Source organism: Dermacentor andersoni, chromosome 7, assembly GCF_023375885.2.
Source record: "Dermacentor andersoni chromosome 7, qqDerAnde1_hic_scaffold, whole genome shotgun sequence".
NCBI classification, from domain to species: domain Eukaryota; kingdom Metazoa; phylum Arthropoda; class Arachnida; order Ixodida; family Ixodidae; genus Dermacentor; species Dermacentor andersoni.
The window spans coordinates 110,396,220-110,419,775 of NC_092820.1; the positions used below are offsets into that span (position 1 = coordinate 110,396,220).

General features: G+C 44.7%; 1 protein-coding gene across 2 annotated transcripts in view; it reads right to left on the reverse strand.

The window, feature by feature from the left end:
- Positions 1–14,117, reverse strand: part of LOC126534659 (uncharacterized) — a 46,765-nt gene extending 32,648 nt beyond the window's left edge. For both annotated transcript variants that reach the window (XM_055072531.2, XM_055072532.2), the window contains exon 1: positions 13,989–14,117. The gene's annotated coding sequence lies outside the window, so the exon portion shown is untranslated. The remainder of the gene's footprint in view (positions 1–13,988) is intronic.
- Positions 14,118–23,556: the final 9,439 nt, after the last annotated feature.

The window sequence follows — 23,556 nt, forward strand, 5'->3', positions numbered from 1 at the left end:
TTAAACCGAATGGATAACCGACCATTTTCAGAGACTAAGACCATCGGACAATGGCTACATGCTTCGCAGGCTTCCAAAGCGACGCGGGCACTGCTGTGTTTCATGAAAGCGACTGTCCTCAGTGACCGATTTCAGACGTGAATTTATGAACATCCGCATGTACTCACACCGATTGTACCTTCTTCCCTCCCTCTCCTTTCTTTTCTTCCATTAAACTCCTTCCTCTGTGTAGGCTAGCAAACCGGACGTGCGTCCGGCGGACCTCCCTACCTTTCCTTTCTTCCTTTTCATCCTCCTCCTCCTCCTTGTCTTTTGCATACTTATCTTCAACCCCACTCTTATACTCTCTCTGTTAATGTACTCAATCAAGTAAGGGTGAATATCTAAATGCGGGGTAAGTAATAAGCGATGTGCTTGCATACTTGTACAGATTATGTCCTCTCTTTCATGTTTAGGATGCCCAAGCCAGGCCAGCAAAAGAGTAATCTTCCAAGCACGATTCGCCCTACAGCCCCACATAGCATCGTGCCATGTGCCTTTAGTAGTGCTGACAATTTTTTTCCTGTTTTGAAACTGGTAGCAGTCTAACTTGTAGTCACGGTAATGGCTACAAGGCTGAACCTCACTATGTTGAGCAGACACAAGAATGTTCCTTCTGAAGTTTCAGCCTGAATATGAGCACTCACTGCAACATGTTTCCTAGGTAGTACTGCTGCAGGGGCCAACGCAATTAACCATTGCTGCTATGTTGAGCCCAGTGTGCGAACACCAACCAGATAATGCTACGGAGATATACATGCAGCAGCTCGTCGCCAGCATCAGCTGAATCAATGCTTTGTCCTTTCGTGGTGCCTGATTGCAATATAAGGAGGGCTGTATGCTTTCAAAAATGTGAAAAATGTAGAATCCTGTTACCTGGTGCCAGGCTGAGTGCATGGAAAACATTCAGATGGGTTAAATGGAACTGGCTGATTTGAAACTACTGCAAATAGATCAGCACCCTCAGCAGCATGGTGTGGCGTGGTGCCACCGCCCATGGTTGATTGGTGCCTACCAAGTGTGCTGTGGCACCAGGTAACCACTAACTGCAATTACATTGACATTCCTTATGAGTCATGAATCTACACACGAATTGGCTGTAGTATCACTCGCATGGAAATATGGTACAGTAATTCTACTCGAATCATTTATAGAGCATACCATAGCTGTACCTAGACTGCATGCTTGCTTACTTCAAGAAAAATGAGACAAAAATTAGGACACTTCGTAATTATTACAGCTTTTGTGCCATTTGCAAGAGATAAAAATATGTTACATTTTTTATGCAGCAGCTGTGTACAGACTTTTTCTCCTTTATGGAGAAGCTCATTTGGCACCATTTGGCTGCAGAGGTTGCCTACTTCTCTTACACAATTTATCATCGTACTAGCATATTGGTGGTTTTCATATTGTTTTTCCTATTGACTATAGACTATAGACTGTTTTGCTTTCATTGCTGTTTTGGACTTTCAGCTGTTGCTTTCCTTTATGTTTCACTAGTTGTTTCTATTCGTTCTTTCTCTTTTAGCTGTATACAAGGCTGGTCAAATAACGCTTTAATGTTTCCTTATGTGAATTCTGCCTTTTTTTTTTCATCAGAGTTAAGTCTCATAATGCACCCAGTGAGCTCTATTTTACCGTAGAGAATGCAGCTAACACTGCGCTGTTGCTCCTAAGAAGTTCTCGTTTTTTATAAGGGTTGCTTTTCAAGCGTTGCTTTTAGTGTCTTGTTCTATTTATGCTTTAGTGTATTTATCCTTAGCTGTTATGCATATCTGATATTTTTGTATAGGCTCGAGCGTTAAGCGCTCATTGTGCCTTTCAGAAACCAAGAGATGGCATTATGTGGTATTCTTAGTGTCCACTTCATTTTCATGCGACAGAGGCATTTTTTTCATTATGTGCAGCAATTTAGTTTCCTGTAATGTCTGCAGTATGCCGTTGTATTTACTTGCAAATATTGCGTACATCATTACGTACTTGTCAAACGGTTGAGACAAATAATATGTTTCAAAATAGAGATGCTGGTGGTGACAACTTCAGTTTTTCTTGGCTTAGTAATAGTGGCCCGTTATGTGTTGTCTGAAACAGTCTAGGACTGTCCGAAATGCTGTGCACGCCAACAATCACTGGCTGTAATAGCGTCTCAAGAAGCCTGGGGCAGTCTGGGACAACAAATTGAAGAGGCCCTGTGCATGCATGCACGACGAATATAAGATACAGCCAAAAATAGTACAAGGCAGATCCAGTTGATATCAATGTGGATATATATTAGATGTTGCAGATACAGCCATACGTAGTACAGTGGATGCGCTATGGGCGTAAGTGTGGTTAATATAGATATCCATTAGAAGTAGTAAATATCTATTGGATGCTATGGATATCTATTAGATGTTATAAATATATATACAGGACGTTGTGTATGTCTGTTAGTGTTACATATATCCAGCCTAGACACCCACACAACGTATCACTTACATATTCTGGATGCATTTGCGATGATCCATAGCACACCCATACAAAGTTTTCTTAATAAATATGGATGTCTTATGGACGTACTGAATGTCCAAGGTGCACCATATTATGCGCATCTAATGGATGTATCTGGCTATCTGGACTGATGCCCACTACCTGTCTCGCGCTCCCGTGAACACACCCTCTCAAGATGACCAAGACGAGGACGCCTTTTTACGTAAAATAAATACACACAACTCTGACGAGCAGCAGCGAGCGGACCCAGAGCTCAGAAGCCTTCCTGAATACTTGCAAGGCAAGCCCGACATTGTCCAGAGGGTATTTAGCCGCGTATTGTTGCCGTTTTTCTTACGAAACGTCACACTGGTAAAGAAGAGCTTTTCCACTAGTCCACGCAAACTAACTACTCGTTGTTCCCGCAGCCTTCCGGTCAGAAATGCTGCACGCCCGGCGCGATTATAAGATAGCCAGGCACCTCGGGTTTTCTCGTACGCTCGCTAGAATATAACAGAAGTACTATTTGCTGCGCCCGACCGCCGACATTGCCCGCTAAGTCAAGACATGCCGTGACTGCCAGCGACGCAAGACACCACCGACAAGGCCAGCGTATTTACTACAGCCGATCGAGCCTCCTTGACTTCCGTTTGAGCAGATCGGGATGGATTTGTTGGGACCCTTTCCGACGTCAACACCTGAAAACAAGTGTACAGTAGTGACCGCCGACTACCTTACCCGCTACGCCGAAACGAATGCCCTGCCCAAAGGTAGTGCAGCTGATGTAGCCAAATTTTTCGTCGAAAACATTTTCCTACGACATGAAGCGCAAGAAGTTGTTATTACTGACAGAGGAATGTCTTTCACAGCTGAGCTTACCCAAGCCATACTGCAGTATAGCCAGACAAGTCACCGGAGGACCACTGCATACCACCCGCAGATGAATGGCCGAACGGAACGACTGAACAAGACACTCACTGACATGTTAGCGATGTACGTCGACGTCGAACACAAGACGTGGGATGCCGTCCTTCCGTACGCCACTTTTGCTTACAACACGGCCGTGCAAGAAACAACACGGACCACGCCGTTCAAGCTGGTTTACGGAAGGAACCCGACGACGGCTCTCGACGCCATGTTGCCGCACGTCACCGACGATGAAAATGTCAACGTCGCCGCCTATATCCAGCGCACCGAAGAAGCCCGACAGCTCGCCCGCCTGCGCATCGAGAACCAGCAGCAGACCGACGTCCGGCTCTACAATCTTTGACGACGCTACATGGAACATCAGACTGGCGACCGTGTTTGTGTTTGTGTTTGTACCCCTATACGCCGACGAGAACACAGCGAGAAACTATTGCGATGCATCCGACGCATTGGCGCACTGGACTATGAGGTTGTGCCAGACGGCATTTCGCAATCACAGCGGCGCCACTCGCGACCTGAAATGGCCCATGTTGTGCACCTTAAGCCGTTATACCAGCGTTAACGAAATTTGGAAATTTGTTCCTTTGTTAATTTTTTTAACTAATGGTGCTTTTGTTTTCGCTCCCCCGTTTGCAGCAACGGGACGATGCTTTTAAGAGAGGGTTATTGACACGTGCACTTGTTTATCTTTATCGGGTGACCGCGTTTCACCGTCTAACAAATGTTATCGCTAAGCGAAAAATTAAATTAAATTATGGGGTTTTACGTGCCAAAACCACTTTCTGATTATGAGGCACGCCGTAGTGGAGCACTCCTGGAAATTTCGGCCACCTGGGGTTCTTTAACGTGCACCTAAATCTAAGTACACGGGTGTTTTCGCATTTCGCCCCCATCGAAATGCGGCCGCCGTGGCCGGAATTCGATCCCGCGACCTCGTGCTCAGCAGCCTAACACCATAGCCACTGAGCAACCACGGCGGGTATCGCTAAGCGAAGGACGCGACTTTATGTATCGCAAGTTTCTCGAATGTTATCGATGGTACTATCCGCTGTCTGTTGTCACAGAACTTTGTGTAATCTGATTGCATGTATGCGCGACGCGAATGGCGTAGCACTTTCTGAATGACATGCGGTCACCAGGGATTATTCTGGAACCTTAAATGACTCATATATAAAAGCCGATGCACTTGCCCCGCAGATGAGGTTTTCGACGATCGCCGACTGCGTTCGCCCCTATTTTTGTTGTTTGAGTGTCGCCTGTTTTTGAGGGCACAGGTTCGCCCAATAAAACGCTATTTTCGTCATTCACAGCTTTTCTGTCTTCTTCCCCGTCGCTACTACGTGACAGTATTTGAATAGTCAGCATTGAAGTTGGGCCCGAGGTAAAGCTTCCTCTTAAAGAATGCATCACAATGGTTCTATAGGAAACGCATGAACCGGAACGTGGACGTATACACAATCGCCATTTCGCACCATTCAGCACCGGATGCGTTGGCGTCTACGGCCAACAGCGCTCCTCGCATAGAACCAGGCATATAGTTTCATACAATAATTCTTGTAGGAAACTTTATGGAACCAGTTAAGCTGTCATCCGTAAACAACATAGCGCTGAGTGTCGTGTCGGGCGAAATTTGGCAAACATGATGGTGTCCCCGAGAGCGGCTGCTCGAAAATACCACCCCTGATCAACGGAGGTACGCTGCGTTATCAGCGATTTTTTCCTACTACCTTTATAGTGACGTGAGCACTACTGCTACTACGTCTTGTTTTTTGGCGTGTTTGTTTATAAGTACAGTTTCGTAATCGCACTTATATCAAGCTTCAGATTACGCATTGAATACGTTGGCAAGTACTCCACAGACATAACAGTGATGCTTATCATTTAAAAACTGAACTTCGTGCTTCATTTTAAGGGCAGTATAAACGGGCCTGAATGAAAATGGCAGGAAATGTTTGCACCAGCGCTTATAGACTGCCTAACTGCGCGTGCCTGTGGTGATTGTGTCGGAAAATGTTAAGAGTACTTGCACTTTCCTCAGTGTACCATTTATGTCCCATAGATGTAAATAGAAGATTATGTTTTAGACATGGTACACATCCTATAGATATCTATATTTTCCCGAACAACGTTACAAATACGTACCCTGGTTAACCTAAGTCTCATCCAGATCCCATTGCTGTAACGTTTAAAGGATGTCGCAGCTGGACCAAACTGACCCCTAATAGATGTTAATTTTACGGATGTAGGAGGTCCAAAGAATATCTAATGGATCTTTCCTGTTCACGCAATAATGAGCTGCACACCTGCAAATGCCACAGCAGATGTACTGTCAAATACAAATGAAATGCGAACACCAGAACGTGTGGCCCCAGTAAAATCTGATACCACAGTGTGCGGAGCCGGCCAGCGACCATTGCCAGATACAGGTGCATGTGGTTTCGACTCGGAGTGTGGTGCTGCTTGCCCTATAGTGCGACTACGTCACCTGTATCTTGTTTGAAGCTTGTATTCTCACCATGTACACTGCATTGTCGTGCAGGGCCACTGCCGTGCAATCGCACATATGGAATTGCTGTCAAGGTGGCTAGCACTGCTGTTGCTCCTCCAGTGTAATGCATTTTTGGCGCTATTCAAATTACGATTAGACACTGGCAGCTTTAACGGTGGAAACAAAAGCCAAGCAACAGATGTTAGGAAACTGGGCGCGTGCTAACTATATCGTGCTAGAGATGCGGTGATGGTGCTAGCCACCATGACAGTGCACTGCCATGTGGGAATGGCACCACTGTGGCAGGATGACATAACGACTTTCGAACAAAATACGGGTGACGCTTCTCGCAGTAGGTGAAGCAGCGCTGCCCTCAGTGCGAGACCCGCAGGCTCACACATGTGCATAATGACTGGCCGACGGTGCGCACTGTACCTCTAGTTGTCCTTCGGCCAGGCGCCCCACTGCTTGCATTTCATTTGTCCACGATGGTACATCTGCTGAGGCACACTAACGCCAGTTACCACGATGGTTGGCAAGTAGCTGATGATCTTGTTCGAAATGTTTTGTTAACTTGCAAACGTGTAAGTGTCAAAATATAAATTGAAACGTGTCTTTCTTATCATGTATAGTTCTAGCGCTCATCAATATGTGAAAACTAGGCTCACAAAATCGTAGATCTGCATTTTGATCATTATGAATTATTACAAATCCTACGATGGCTACATCAAAAAAAGTGAGCTCACGAAACGCTAGGTGAAGCACACAACTGAGACTAACAATGTCATATCAACGTCACTTTTTCATTTTACGCAATTGATAAAGCTTTATTACAAAATGATTGGCCCCAGCCAGGCGCATGTATGAAAACATTCATTGCAAGTTCTAAATGTATAGAAACAGGTTAAAAGTGAAAAAAATCAAGAACTTCATTAAAAAATGGTTCTTCAAGATTCAGCTTCACTAAAACTAAAATAATGAAAAAAGGGTCAGAACACTCAGAAAATGCAGTCAAAATGCCACAATAACATTTAAAAATATTACAACTGATTAGTAGGAGGTAATAATATCACATACTCATGAATGACCAAACCAACATAGCCTGCATGCTAGGAACTGCTTCTGGGGCAACGAGATTCGAAATAAAACATTGTAAAAGAAAATTCACACAAGCACAATCCTAAGATGGAATGCTCATCTTGACAGGCAACTTGTTGAGACATCTTGTGACACCACAAAAGTGCCAAACACATAACGCGGAAAGATACTTAGAAATAAGGTTTGCAAATGAGAACTATCCCTTACACTTAAAGAGGAGCTCGAGAAACCAAGCTATGCAAATATGTCTGTAAATGAATCACCAATACGGTGTCCTTGGGACATTTCTACAAGCACTCCACAAGCCGAACAAATAGCAGTTAGAAGCACTGCTATATCTTTCAGTACGCAACTGTACAGTTCTGCCTAGTATATACGTACGTGGGCCATGGTCAACCGAACAAAATTCGAAAAGACACACCTATGAAGCACATTTCATGCTGCTCGCGAGCGGTAAATTATCCTGCGTTTGCGTTTAGGTCATTTTACTTGCGTCGAGGCGCCCGCTGAATTGATATCAGTGACGGTGTGAATTCGAAGATATTGCAAAATCAAGCTTTTTTCATTATAATATGTCCTAGTATTTCAGCAAGTTAAAAAATATGCGTTTTTAACAGATATAACTCAAAACGAGAGTTTGTATATGAGAAAAAAATGACGTAACCGAAACCGAAAGTTGTCGCTTTTGACGCGCGGTGTCCAACAGTGCGTGCAGAGGTCGTGCAAGATTGCTGCTCATAACCACGTTGCAAAAACATAAATGGGGCCATAACTGAAATTCCGGGCTTTAATACTTCAAACTGAGTCTTTTCAAAATGAACAAATGGATGTGTTGCAATTGAGGAACACATTCTTCCTCTCGTAGGATCTCGAACATGTGCGTACATGATGAGGAAAAACTAAGTTGCCTGTTCCGCCACAGGGCTGGAACAGGCAACGGCGCGACTTTCCTCTCTCAGCATCTCATTGTGAGGCATTAGAGGCAATTTGCTCCTATTTCTGCGGCATCGTGCGTTCACCTAACCACAACGCACAATGTGCAATCAATGAGCGAGAGCTTTTAATCTGCGAGAGAGGTTCAAATCACAGACATTCGACGTCCTTTGGATGACCCTTGACTGCCATGCACTAGTGGAACATTTTGTAGGTGTGAACTAGACGTGTTTAAATTTCCTGGTTATTTGGCCTTTTGTGGTACGTCCAAAGGATATTTGTGGTTTGCTGGGTCTCTACTTCAGACGAAAAAAAGCGCAGGACCGTGTAACCGCATATGATTCGCTATCTAAGATGTCGTGACAATTAGCAGCAGCCATGCTGACCCCTTCGGTAGAAATTTCCAGGAAATGGCTTCGCACATGGTGCAGCAGGTAGCACGGATTGGGAGCATTCGTAAGGAGTACCATATTAATACGAAGTGTCTCAGCCTACGTCAGACGTACACGCGAGCAGTCCACTATGTCGTGTTAGGATCCATAAGGAGAAAGCTCCTCCGCAACCACATTCCACCAATATTCGCGCTGCCTTGAAAGTACACTCTTTAGAACACGCACAGAGCTGCTTATCATACATGCATACATTCCTCCAGTTTAACGTGCTAGCTGGAACCCTGCGTAAACAAGTGGCAAAATCTACGAGCCATAGTACAGTTTCACAGTAATCAGTGCTAACGCGGCGGAGGCATGACTATTCTAACGGAAAAGTCGTTTAGAAGCAGCTGTAGGTGGTAAAAACATTATAGCGCGAAAGGGTAGAGCAGAATGTACCCCACAGTGCACACTAATTGGCGTTTTAAACGCCAGAATCAATAAAAAAAAGAGCGAGTAACGCTCGAACAGCTTTGAGGCAGTGGTTAATATAAATACTAAAGAAAAACCGATGCCGCAAGGTTCAGCGTTGAGCTGTATGTACCCTGGAATACAAATTGTAGATTTTGCAATCAATCTGAGGCAATAGAACATCGCTCCATTCTTTGTCGTGACTCGTTTTATGTTTGGGTCATTTTACAAAGAACTGTCCAGAAGTAACTTCCTTTCACATCTCACGGTATCCGTTTCGTCCCTTTGAAAGAGACAATCAGTAGTAACCCGTGTGATTTGTTTATGTTATTGGGCCTTCATTCATTATGGAGAAGTCGTATGATCGACAGACATGCCGAGCCACCTCGCTCGAGAAGGTGTGTCTTTCAAAAAGAGGCTGCTCACGTGCGTAGGGCGGTTGAAACCTTTGATCCCGTTCCCGAATCGATTTGGCATCTGGACGCTCGTGCTTCTTTTGCCCGATTTTTCAACTTTTATTAGACTGCGGGGAGGACGCACTGTTTTCTGTCGTCTTGCCTTGGGAGGTGTAAGTGGCGAAAAAGATTTTCGCCACGTCAGGCAAACTACCGCCCACAAAAGAGAAATGGAAAAAGCACCTGAATTTCTGTCCAGCCGAGGTGCCCAGTGCCGCAATGACAAATTTTACCGCAACACTATTTAAAGAAGCGAATTCTGGTCATTTCTGTATTTGTAAGATTAACCACTGAGTACTAATTGTTCAAGTGATTGCCGTATAGTTCTTGTTAATTTCGGCGTTCTTAAAAACTAATCATTGTGCGTTTTGCCTACGTTCTACTCGAACCTTTCTGTTTGTAACGTATTGAATTCAAACAGCCACAGCATATTTCATCAGAAAAGTGAGCTCTCACGCTCGCTAGCACTGATTACAATCGAAGTGAGCTATTGCATTTGCATGTTTGTTTTCAATCACGTTTCTGCAGAACCACGTTACACAGCATTCATTGCTTCAAGTACACTAAACAGCATCAAAGTACAAGGGTATAAGCAGCTCATACGGCCGAAAATGTCTTTAAACGTATGCAGAACTAGGGCGTCTCAAGCGTCGCCGTAACTCGCGCTACCAATTTTTAAGCTGATATTATTGGTCTGCGTAGCAGTATCATTGAAGCAGTTTTTCTTTAAAAAAACGTCAAGAAAGCACTGATTTGGGCGACAGAGCAAACCATACGACAAGGGTCACTCGTGCCTATTCGCGAGCCAAAATTGAAGGCTGCACCAAGGGCCGTCAGCAGAGTTAGCTGTTTGGAAAAGAGCTGCGGTTCTCGCCTTCGGGTAATTAGTTACCGTTTCTGTTGATTTGTGCATCACACTTTCGGCTTCCACAGGTTAGTTAGTAATTGCGGAATGCTAGAACACGGTCCCATTTGCGCTAATCTATTTAGCGCATTGCTAGCACGCCAGAATTGCAGTATTAGCATATTTGCGACAAACTTGCGTTTCCATAGTATAGTGTCAAGAGGCATCAAATGGAATTGCAGTAATTTTTTTTCTTGCTGTGCAAGCGCGCGTCAAAGCTACGGAAAGGAATGCGGCAGTCGTTGCAGCAATGATGAAAACGTCGCTTTGCGTGGGACTCAGAGACGCTGCACCGGAACACGCACAGAATAAGCGCTGGCGCGGGGAAAACACGTATTTAGCTAGTCAGTGTCCGACGCATCCTAACGTGACGCATCCAACAACAAAGGAAATACATCGGATGTACTTTTATAAAAACACTAACGGATCCGTCTAACGCACCAGTAATCAAAGTTGACGGCAAACATCTTACGTACCTTTATCCACAGCCATATCTTTAATATACAGTGTCTTCCCTTTCTCCTTCGAAGGCATTGACAGAAACGTGGAACAAGGCTGACTCAGTGTACAGAAAATTAGCCATGACGCTATCCTTTAAATATTACTGTATCGCCATGACCCAAAGTCAGAAATGGGGAAACTGCATACTAGATAGGCACACTGCACAGCTAGATGAAACAGTAAAGAACGAAATTCAGATAAAAAGTATGGCAGTTCAAAGCGCCCAGTATCAACGCACGAATTCAGATCATGGTATAAGTGACCATGAGAAAGCGGTGTCATGAGTGAAAATTTACCGGTAACGACTTTTCGTACGTAGTGTGGGGAAATAGTGGAGAAACTACTGGTCCTGTGTTAGGAATTTGAAGTAACCATCCTGAGATAAACGAGGAGCCATGTCCACGGCCTTGGTTTTTCACGAAAATAGGAAAGAAGTGCATAGACTTGGCGGTGGAGAATAGTAAAAGGCGGCTGAAGTCGTGCAGTTAATACACGGATTTTAGAGTGAAAGTTCTCTTGTGCACGTGCTCACACTGCTGGCAAAGCCTGAGGGCCTCCAATTTATGACCCTCTGTACCCAGATCATACGAGATAGGGAATTGATGAGTAAACTCGATGTAGCTACTGCGGAATGATACCACGTCCCTTTGGATCGTGAACTTATACTTCGTGGCAGTGCGCGGGAAAACGTGTAACCGCGTCTAGCGGTGCAAATGCAATAAAACCGATGTGGTGTTTGGTGCCGGCTTTTGCATTTCCAACATCAAGAGCGGAGAGTCTTTCCGGGTATTTTAGCAGTGACAAACAAAAACTGGCACTAAGAAATAACAGTTAGCAGCATTCAGTGTTGCATTGCTCTTCCACATAATGCGACTTCATTGGAAAATTGAAAGCAGTCACCTGAAGAGCAATTCTTTCACGATACATTTTCAAAACCTCTTTCGCGAAACTTGCCCAACGCACGAGGTTTATAGTAAAATAGCTTTGAGTCTGCTCCGACTACTGGCTGACTAATTGGTCCCTTTTGTTCGCTATCCCTATAGACCGTGTGATTCGAAACTGAAGCTATTCTATCATATATTCCCCTGGGTAATGGTAACGATAGCTTTTAGTTTCAGTTAACCGCTTTTCTCGTTTCGGACATAATAGCCACGTGCGATATCCTATTATCTCAAGAAATTGGAGGCAGGCAGCCCCTCGCCATTCGTTAAAGGTAAAAAGTCCATAGTTTCTTGGATGCACTGTTTTGCTGAAGTGTTTATTACAAACGTGACTTAAGAAAAAAATAGTGACCTTTATAATAAGTATAATTGGCATCATTTGCTCACTTTCAGGGACTCTGGGCGTCTTCGTCGATTTTTTAATAGGTCTATCTCGTATCTTAAGATGCACAATACTTCAATCGATGTATCGAAAAATGGGACACGTCTACAGGTTTCGTTGAATGTGCCATGACACAGGTGCAAGATACCCCAAAAAGAGTATGTCAAGATGGTATCTGAGCTACATGTACCTTCAATACTGGCAAACCTTGCCGTTTGATTCAGCCCGAACATATTCTACAGTTTTTTTACGGGCATGTCTAAAAAGAGAGCGAAAGAGAGAGAGACAAGATCGATTGACACAACTGGTAAATGGTGCAAGATCGACCACCTATAAAGCTTCTGAGTCACGGCATTGCTGCGAATTCGAATGATGGTGACTAGCGACCTGATAATGCGTCGACAAATGATTGCGCCGGACCTATGTTCTGTCACGTGAGTGATGGGGCCGCTCCTCTCAAGGCGTTTTTTTTTTTTTGTGCCCAAGCACCTGTTTTAAGATGATTTTGCCCCACGAAGTTCAAGGTCGGTCAATAAAGTTCAGTTCTGCCTAACATATTTCTACTCTAGTAATCACAACGGCATAGCCAACAGCGGTCAAACAAAACAACTGTAGAGCCAACGTTTTGAGAAGCGGACCTGTCTTCACCGGTCCCTGACGAAGACAAATCGTCTTCTCGAAACGATGGCTTCATAGGCCTCCCTTGGTCGACCACGGTTCATCACTCCAAGCCTGCATCGGACTATGAACGTTTGTCATGTCATGTCATGTCATGTCATGTTTATTTCGCGCAAGTCTGTAACTATGTGTTGCTTACCAGCAATTATCACTGCGTATTATGCATATATAGCTGCCGTCAGACTTATTATACATTTCATACATATTTCGATCAGTTTAACTTGGTCAAACACTGTTTGTAAATATCAAATAATAAATTTTTTGGAAAGAACACGCATTAGGCTAAGAAATTCAGGTAAATCACTAGCACCCCAGCCGTACAATCAAAACAACGCTTAAGGCGTGTTCGGGCTAAGTATGATGGCGCCTGCACACGTTTTCTGCGTCACTTGACTTCTCGCCGCACCGACGGTAAGCGGTAGTGACTGGTAGCTGAGGAATTGGAGGCGTATACTAATTACATTATGCTAATTATATTTACAACAAAACTACCACTGATATTCCAAAAATAACTAATGCTGCAATACGGCAATACTATGTATAAAGTATCTAGTCTTTCTCAATGGATGATTATTGTGTTCATTCCAAGTGTCCATTTCGGTGCTTATGTATGTTTTCGATGTTCTTTCCTGTAACCTTTTTACTGCTGCCTTGTAGAGGGGGCTGCGGCCCCCTGTCAAGCTGCCGTTTGTTCGTGCAGCTTTTACCTGCCGCCTGCTCCATCTTTCTTGATGGGAAATAAACATTATTATTATTATTATTATTATTAGTAGTAGTAGTAGTAGTAGTAGTAGTAGTAGTAGTAGTAGTAGTAGTAGTAGTAGTAGTAGTAGTAGTAGTAGTAGTAGTACTAGTAGTATGAGCAAGGTCACTTGTCGTTAGGAGTGGTAGAGCAGCGTTTTCGGACGAAAGGAAAACATGTTACGCATACGCGCACTGGGTGTGAAATCTACTTCTTTCTAAGAAGCCTTTCGCACTTCTACGCCATCCATAATGTTGAACCTACTAGATTTATTTCGGTCACTTGCAGGTAACTGCGTTGCTTGGAGCCGTAACTGCACTTACAGTCATCCTGAAACCTTGAGAAGCAACCCTACCCCTCAAAGAAACAGAGCTACACTCGTCTTCCTATGGCACACGCATGCATCTACTAGAAATTGCCTCAATTGTGAAAGCACAGTTGTCCCCCCTGCCTGCGATAACGAGTATGGCTCTCTGCTGGCGGTTGTGCCGGACCGTAACGAGTTTTCTCCTGTGTAGCTATTTTAACGCACTCTTGCTGTAGACTTTAAATCGCTGGCCACATTATTGTAACGACCACGCCGGCTCACCTTCCCTGGACCCCTTCGACGATTGCAGTCGTTTAACATAACGTGCGGAAATGCCGCAAGATGCGGCCGTTACGCGCTCTCACAAGTTGCAGCTTTTCGGCGTAATGCGCTCAGTTAGCTGTACTGTTGCGTGCGCAGCTCAACGAGAAAAAAAGGGACGACTTGGCTCCAAGAAAAACAAGAGAACGCATTCGTGCTGCTTATTGTGTGTACGAACCCATTGATTGGGAAACACTTCAAGTTTCAAGGCGTTATTATTCACGCCTCCACTGCGTTCGCTGTTTTTATTCACACGTCACTCGAGCGCTGAACCGATCCCGCGCAAACGCAATATGGGAGCAGCTGCATCGCATACCTTTATTACTTGCGAGAACGCCGGGTCCGTGAGAGACATCAATCGTCCCGAAAAGTGTCTGTGGCTCAGGTGGCAGTTGTCTTTGCGCTCATACGCGTGAGATGCTAGAGAAATTGCGAGAACGAGTCCTCTCAGATACATTGCTGAGCCAGGGTTCCTATATTTTTCGGTACTAGATCCAGCGCCATCTATTTCTTTGATAAGGTCGCCAGGTGGCCGCCGAAAACACGCGGCGTATAGAATTCGCAAAGCTGTTTGTTCGTAAGTGCTCTTTGACATTGGGCTGGCCACCATCGCTAATGTTATTTCCAGCGCCAGGATTGGTTGTAATTGGCTTTTACAAACGGTTCTACTGTAAGAAAATTTTACTGAATACGGGGGGCCTCAGTTCTTAGCGAGAAGTAGCTACGTGTTAGCAATGACTTCCTCGGAATTTTCTATATTTGATGTTTTGGATTCGTTTACTATTGCGATAGCGATTACATGGGCACTCCATTCGCAATTTCTGCCGTCGGGGTCGCCGTGAGGTTTCGTATAGAGCCCAAGGGCGATAAAATCGTTCCCACACGTCGTATGCTGTATGTGCGCGCGTTTGTGCGAGAGGCCCGGGCAGGCACACGCACCCGCCCGGGCCGCTGTATCTTGAAGGCCATCTGCGATGGGTACGGAATCCACGATGCGCTGTGTTTTCTTAGCTTAGTTCGCATTGATTCGAGCAGTAGCACGAAGATCAGTTCTCACTGCTGCTTCAGCGCTTGCTCACTGCAGCATTTTGACAGCGAGTTTCCGCAGTCATTGAGTGAGATGTGTTCATGTTTGCTTGTGCGTGCGTGACACCATGCTTGTTTATTTCGTTACTATGCCCATGTATACAAGTTTATAAGGACAATAAAACTACTATCCGCACATCGTATATCTGTCCAATAATTTGAATCGCAATCGGTACTTCGCCTTTCGGGAGAAACTGCGACTTTTTGTTTACTCATAGATGTCACATTAATAGTTATTTTATTAGTTTTTTTTTTTTTACACTGTAACCCTAAGCTGCCATTCTGCGGAGGTCAGTGGATGGTCGGTATGCGAAACGAAAAAAAAAATATAGAGTGCCACTGGTGTGCGTAACTTTTGATAGGGAGCTTTCAAATTTTTAAATGTTCTGGTTTTTCGTGATGTTCTCTAGCTACGTGCTGTTATTTTTCTTCCGTGGTGTGCTTCCGAGCAAAAGTCAATTCAGAGTGAGCGCTTGTCTTGTGTACTTTTTGTCTTTCGTTGCATTGTGAGCGCGCTACAAATTCAACATGAAGGCCTACCAACTTACTTAGTTTTACATCTTAATCAAGAAAAAAACCCGCTTTTCTAAAACAGCATCACATTTCAATACTTTGGTTTGCCTGGAAGAGCAGCTTGATGTACCCTGATGGCTCCCTAATAAAGTATTCAGCGTGCCTTCAGAAATAGCGACAACTGGAAGCGCACATTCTCCATAGAATAGGATGGTGGCGAAGCATTGAGTCTGTCTAAAGTTCCTGGGGGACTTTACCAGGGCAGCTTGCTGGCAATATCCTGTAAGGTTTTCAATGAAAAATCGCACTTCAGGAAACATCACAGTAGAAAAACACATACTTTCCATTGCAAAATCAAACAAGTAGGAACGTCCTAGCGCCCTTGACAGCACAGTGCGCAACAACCACAATTGTATATGCACTGAATTACATAAGGTTAATTGAAATTCACCCGCGTCTTTGGCAAGGCGCGTCGGTGAACAAATTACTCACATTCCGAGTAAAAACTCTTATTTAAAATTCTCTATTCTACGCGTACTGCCTCATAGTATGAGGTACTATGACATTCACAAACATGCTAAAAATATTTCCTCCTCAAAAAAAGTTTATAAAGCAGTGTTTAATATTTTGCATGACTGTCGTACATCTGACCTATTCCCACAGGCAGATCTACTACCGCTGTTACTTTCATGGCTTTCAAAAGAGAATTCAAGGAAAATCGTAGATGTATGACCAACCTTACCGTGCTTCAACACAACGTGACGTTGTGTGTCACTCGACATAAAGATATTTCAATGGTGGTAGCTTCAAAGCGAATTACTCAAAAGGAAAATTGTCCAATACATCACTACACATTTGAATACACTCAACAGAAGTGGAATTCTAATTTCAACAGCTACACAACGAACTTTTAAAATGTATTTTTTTTTCTGTCTATATAAATCATTTCAATTTAAGTAGTAACGCATCGCCCCGTTACTTTTCCTTCTTTTGACGTACGTGAGTTTTCTTTATTTTTAGTCTACGCACTTCAAGTGACTTTATTCTGTTTCGTTACTTTTATTTTATTGGGAGCTGGTTGATATGCGTTTCCACATATCGTAGGGCGTCTCGCACATGCTGCAATCGCCGATCGCATTGTACTGAGGGGGCTGTGGGTTCCTGTCAAGCTGCTCTTAGAGGCATCTTTACCCACGTCCTCCTTCATCGTTTTTATTAGAATGATATTCTACTGTATTTAATTGCTTGTGAATGAATATCAAAAAGGGGTTCCGCTCGTTCTATTTATTGCACGTGCAGTAGATTGAATATATAGCGATTCTAAAACAAGAAGGACTCACAAATTCTGGTCCTTATATAGCCGTACCAGAAGGTGAATCCCAGTCAATCTTTCCCCTCTTTTATAGTGTTGTAGTGGTATTTTATTATTTCCTTGAAATTGCGGTTGCTACAATGTACCCAGCCTGCCTGGTAATCTTCACGTGGGATTCTATATGGAAGACTAGCAGCACCTGTAAAGCATGCTATTTCGAAGCCGTGTTTAACTCGGACAAACAGGTGAGTGAGGTTTCTTGCCGTAATATGACAGACATGGACGTGACAACACCTGAAAATTATTCACAGTGATTCACTCACTCCAGAGACGGAAGGAATCAATTCCTGCTTCTTCCGTGCTGCACTTTGGGCAGATTGGTTAGCAGAAACCGATAGCAACGCTTCTTTTTCGAGACTTAATAGTTGATCCGTGTATTCGTTGTCGACCAAGCCAGTTGTCTTTTTGGAATTCACTGTTCCGGGCTTCAGCTGCAAAGCACAGGCGGAACTCACGGGTGAACGGTGCTTCTGCTACGCTCATGCCCGATAGGGATGCATTGAATCAAAGTTAACTTTTTGTGGCGGTCTACTGGTTACTTGAGCATCGTGTGATTAACCATATTACTACCATTACCTTATTAAAGACATAAGCATAACATCACTTTAGCTAAAGTCGTCACTATTCACGCAAAATTCAGAAGTGCACGACAAGGGGTGAATGTACCACTCCTTATTTTATGAGGATTCGTCGGGCAGAAAGCGCAGCTTTTCATCGCATGCATACTCAAAGAGCGTACTGGAGGCTCGCCGTAGACCTCGCTGTGTAGCTGCTTCTGCTGTCAACTTCATGGATGATCCGAGAAGCACTTACCCGAAAAATTTTGCCGGAAGCGCTAGCTGCTAAGTAAAATGTCCCTGACAAAAACCTTAAGCCTACAAAAAAGGCAAAGTTGGTGGTTTGAGGTGACTAAACTCTCGCCAAATGTGGCAACTTCCTGGCCGAGTTAACTAACACCACCGACTAGGTCTTAGTAAGAAAACAAGGACGTCCATTTTGATAGCACGCACGTTGTCTGCGTAAAGTGTGCTTTGCATTATCTAATCACACCTACAGAAAACAGTATTAGTCGGTTTTGAAAAGTGCCCGAAATTTACGGTTAGTTTCAGCTTCTTTGAATAAACACAGGCTTGCTTATTGAACTATTCAACAACAGGAATGTGAGAAGCGATAACTTGGAAGCGACATGTAACACAGTGGAATGTTTGTAAGCAAAAGTTCCTAAAATTACCCGCCAAGGAAGGAAGGCCAATAGTCAAGGAAGGCCAATTAGTCAGGGCAAGAAATCCCTTTGTACCAGTGGATAATGGGACATTGCATTATCCCTGGAAACACTACAGCACATGCTGCCACAGAACAAGTGCACGACAATGAAAATATCATAACTTCCTCTTACCTACCACGAAATCCGAGTGCTCCTGCGATAGGTATCCTGTATACTTAGTACAAACACCTGGTTTGATCAGAAGTAGTCAAAGCGCTCAAAGTAATGCTTTAGAGGCCTTGACATTAAGTTGTCATTTGCGCCAAGGTTAAGCGACAACAGAAGTTTTGCGACTTTGCTGCACCTTGACAGAATAAGTAGAGGGAAAACTAAACACTGTATCGCACAGGCTGTGTCTTGGCACACCACTTACGCGTAACTTTTTACTCAGCATTCAATGCAATACTCATTGCTCTGAGCAGAGTGGTGTTGAAGCGTACGGACCATTTCCGCACATGATTGTCGTTACTCAGTATCTGGGTCCTCTGTGAAGCGCAGCGCTTCTTTGCTGCTGGGACTTGAAGAGGACGCTCCTGGTTGGGCCAATGGCAACCTGTAAAAATGATCCGTAGATGACATCCTGGCATTAACGTTCTCAGGGACCTTCAGTGATATCGAGGCATACCAGCCCCGGTTTGATTACTCAGCCAGCATCTGGTGGAGCGTGAACAAGATGACAGTAATATTGAGCTACAGGGTTTGCCAGTCTGAACTGGTGGCTGGATGAAAAATCTCGGACGCTCTACTGTAGTCCGCGCCAAATTGAGCTTTCCAAAAGTGCATCACGTGTTACAGCTTGTCTGGGCGATAAAGTGGCAAATTACATGTAATAGATTACTGGAAAAAGTAACTTAAATACAGTGAGCCTTACTGACTAACATATGTAATGGCTAAACTACAATATCACCATAAGAAGTAATTCATTAAAAGTAACAAATTACATGTAGTTCGTTACGTACAAGTCAGTTTAAAGGGGCCCTGAACCACTTTTTATCGAACTGGAGAAAGGCATTTGAAGTGAAAATAGGTTCTTTCAGAAATACCGTGCCTCAAAAAGTACTCCAACGCATTCAGCAGAAGCGGAGTTATTGGCAATCAAACACGGCATCCCCTGTGCTTCCTTCCTTATTCAGCGCCTTGCACTGGGAGAAAGGCATTTGAAGTGAAAACAGGCTCTTTCAGAAATACCTTGCCGCAAAAAGTACTCCAACGCATTCAGCAGAAGCAGAGTTATTGGCAATCAAACACGGCATCCCCTGTGCTTCCTTCCTTATTCAGCGCCTTGCACTGGGAGAAAGGCATTTGAAGTGAAAACAGGCTCTTTCAGAAATACCTTGCCGCAAGAAGTACTCCAACGCATTCAGCAGAAGCAGAGTTATTGGCAATCAAACACGGCATCCCCTGTGCTTCCTTCCTTATTCAGCGCCTTGCACTGGGAGAAAGGCATTTGAAGTGAAAACAGGCTCTTTCAGAAATACCTTGCCGCAAAAAGTACTCCAACGCATTCAGCAGAAGCAGAGTTATTGGCAATCAAACACGGCATCCCCTGTGCTTCCTTCCTTATTCAGTGCCTTGCACTGGGAGAAAGGCAATTGAAGTGAAAATAGGCTCTTTCAGAAATACCGTGCCGCAAAAAGTACTCCACCGCATTCAGCAGAAGCGGAGTTATTGGAAATCAAACACGGCATCCCCTGTGCTTCCTTCCTTATTCAGTGCCTTGCATGCGAAGGCTACTGCGCAGTGGGGCGGGACCACAACGCTCCGCCTTCTAAATGTAACTGAGGCAAGCGGTTCAAATTTCATTTGGATGTTAACGTAGACCCTACGACTATCGCCTTTGGTGCCTAGGAAGCGCTTAACATGAGCCAAACGAGGTCCTCAGCGAGCCGCAGTGCGCTTAGCCAGTGGGCCCGTGGCGGCACCCCGCGATGGCCGCGGTATCTACGCCATGTAGCCGAGCGCAGCTTGATGTCAGCTATCCGCCAATAGCAGCCGTCTACGGGAACGGCGAAATAGTGCGTCCGCTGACGAAATAGTGCTTCTAGAAGAGAATGAGGACAGGGCCATCTGTTGAAAAGAGAGCGTTTGAGAGAAAGGTGACTTCGCGATCCGCTCGCGAGCTCCACGCGCCCAGAACGACAGCAAAGGTTGGCTGAGATGTTCACCCGCGCACTATGTTATTTCACCAAGCCAGAGTGGTGGTTCTGGCCCCTTTAAAACTGGCAAATATATGAGGATCACATCTTACTGTACAAGCTTGTGAATTTTTCCATCCACCTATTTTCAGTACTCTTCTTTGAATTTATTTATAGGCCATGTAAATTATTTTTATACGCATGTAAGTCATTACAGCTAGCTGTATATGGCTTGGGTTCCGTGCATCTTTGTTCTCCGGGAACAAAAACTATCGTAATCAATGGTTCAATCAAGCATTCATGCTCCCGTAAGCAAGCAAAAAATGCAATGGCTCATAGGCTCGTAAGGCAGAGGCTACAAGCACTCAGCAAAGTGAAGTGAACAGTGCTTGAATTCCTTCTAATCACGCATACAACATACAAAACGGCATGTCAAAAACGTTCATCATCACTGGCTCATACCCCCGCGAGCAATGGCTCTTACAACAGTTAGCTATGGCTCATAACCCGTAAGCAAGCAAAAGATGCAGTGACTCATAGTCCCGTCAGGTTCATGGCTACTCACTTTGCGTGAATTAGCTGCGATGACACTACCCCTGCTGTGGTCGCCGGTGATTTCAATGTGGGTGTGTCGGTACCGAAAAGAGAGCGGTTTACGCGTTCCTTGTTGCAGACATATCCCTTATGATTCCACACCTATCCGGCCCAACCGACCACCCAGCGGCATCATGGGCATGAATTTGACATTATCGAAGAATGCGATCGCAGTTGCGAGTGAAATATTGAACACCGATCAAGACGATAAATGTGTATGCGTACCTTTCGTCACAATGACCACCCGTCAAAACAATAAATGAGTTCGTACCTTTCTTCAAAATTATGTCACCTCCGTGTCGTGTGCTAAACAGCTTCGCTGGTCAACCACCTTAACAGAGTTAAATGCCTCATAATTTTTGCATAAAGCGAGGAAATACATATAAAACCGCGGAAACACACCAATTCATTGAGACGTGTACACACGAAAGATGCATTAGTGTGCTTCTACTAATTAAGCAGCACTGCAATGTTTATTATTATTTTATTTATTTACAGCATACTGCAGACCCTAAATGGGTCCTACAAGGAGGGGCAACACAAGAAGGCAACAATAACAACTACAAGAGCACAGCAAATTACATTGCAGTAAACAGAATATATAAAGAATGACACGTAGGAGGAACAGGAAACAATAAATCTGCAACTCTCCATAAGCAATTCTGTCAGAGGCATCAATACTGGCTAGTAGATCAGTCGGGAGTAAATTCCATTGAGTTATTGTGCGCGGAAAGGAAGAGTATTTAAAAACATTGTCTCTAGCGTTGTACGGTGTTAGGGATTCCGCGTGATGCTTCCTTGTTACACACAGGGGCGACACAGGGACCATAACTGCACAGACGAAGCGCATCTATCAAATGTTCATTGAAACATAGAGGGAGTGAGCACTGTGGGCAATTACGCCAATTAGTTAAGTATAACATCCGAATTGTCCCCAACGCAAGCCTTAATGCATTAATATGCCGAACAAAACTGCTTTTCATTCGAAGCAGCCTGGCACTACACCAGGAAATATATATCAAATGACTACCCGCCTATCGCTCTGACACTAGCTGCTCGAAGCTAGTGAAGCAGTCTAAAATTTTCGAGTTCTTTCGTCAGGTATATGAAATTGCTCTGCCAACTCTTCTTAGCTCAGAAGATGCTTTAGCTGCATTTTTTAACCTTCGTTGCACGCCGCTGCGATCGTCGGCGAGCTACCGCAAGCTAAGCAATTAGAAAGTGGAGCAATTGCACACGCAGACACCATCCTCCTCATCTGATTATAAACATTCACTACGCTAGCTCAGCCCCACCCAAGCCCTCTCCATTACTGCGCGCTCCTCGCCTCTTGTCAGACAGTCATGTTAGAAAAACGTATTAAGGTATTCACTGCTATTCGCTTTGAAACCAAGGAGAAGGGATAAACGAGGATAGTGTTTGTTCTGGCGGTTCAAAAAACGTTGCGGGTCACTACCTGGTGCTTGCGCTGGCGGTCAAGTAAATCGGACGTCAGAAGATTAGGACAAAACCAGGGCCCGCGTTCACAGAAAGTGCTTAGGCTAATGGCGTCCGTGCCATTATGCCAGGACATACTACAGCGAAGGCGATCAGCGAATGAAAAACAGCATTTATGAAAGAAATGCTTTGTGAATTCCGCCCCTGAATAGAATAGTTTTACGTATGCGGCCCTGTTTACAGGTACAGTGATTCTAGGTATCTATAAGTGCGTGTCAGAATCGCACCCTATATACTGGTTGTTACTGGTTGTTGGTTCTGATGTGCTTTGCTCATTTTGACTGAAACGTATTTGTGTCCCATGAACGTTCATCACTGAACAAATCAATCAACCAACCAACCAATCAATCAATCGCCATGTCTAGTGAGGCTAATGCCATTATATTAAAGCGCGGCTCCTTGGCGCCCGTTCCTGCATTAAGCGTCGGCGTAACCGAGGGAACGAGCACAGCGAAAGATGAAAGCGAACGCGGAGCGCAGGGGGAGATGAAAGAAGAGAGCGCGAGGAGGAAAGTGGAAAAGGAGGCTACAGTCAAAGCATGAGGGGGAAAGTGGAAGAGGAGCGGAGGTGAAACGGCCTGCGCACGCGCTGAGTTGCCGGCGGCTGCGGCATCCGCCTTCGTATGGGCGATCTCATCTGCGCTTCCGAAGGGGGGGGGGGGGGGGGGGGGTGCTACGCTCTTCCGCGGCGTCAGCTGCTGAGGTCAGACCGCTGTGCCAGCGTGCGTTACGGCCATCACTGCTCCTGCAAGGGGCGATGGCGGGCGGCTACGAGTAAGGCTCGTTGTGACGCGCCCTTTGGTGTTTTCGGCGCTGATACCGGTGGCACGATTTTCCTGCGACGAGGGGCCGCTCTTGTCGGTGGTGAAACGAAAGCGTAGTGCCGCATAAGACGGGCTGTGCGGCGACGATGGCATGATATCGCGACAGAGTAGCGCGCGTTGTCTGGATGAAAACAAAGCGCGCTACTCAGAGCGTTCTCTTCGTATAGGTATAAACCATGTACATATATAATCATAGTAATACAAGATATTGACACTCGAAATAAAAACACGTAGTATAGAGCTG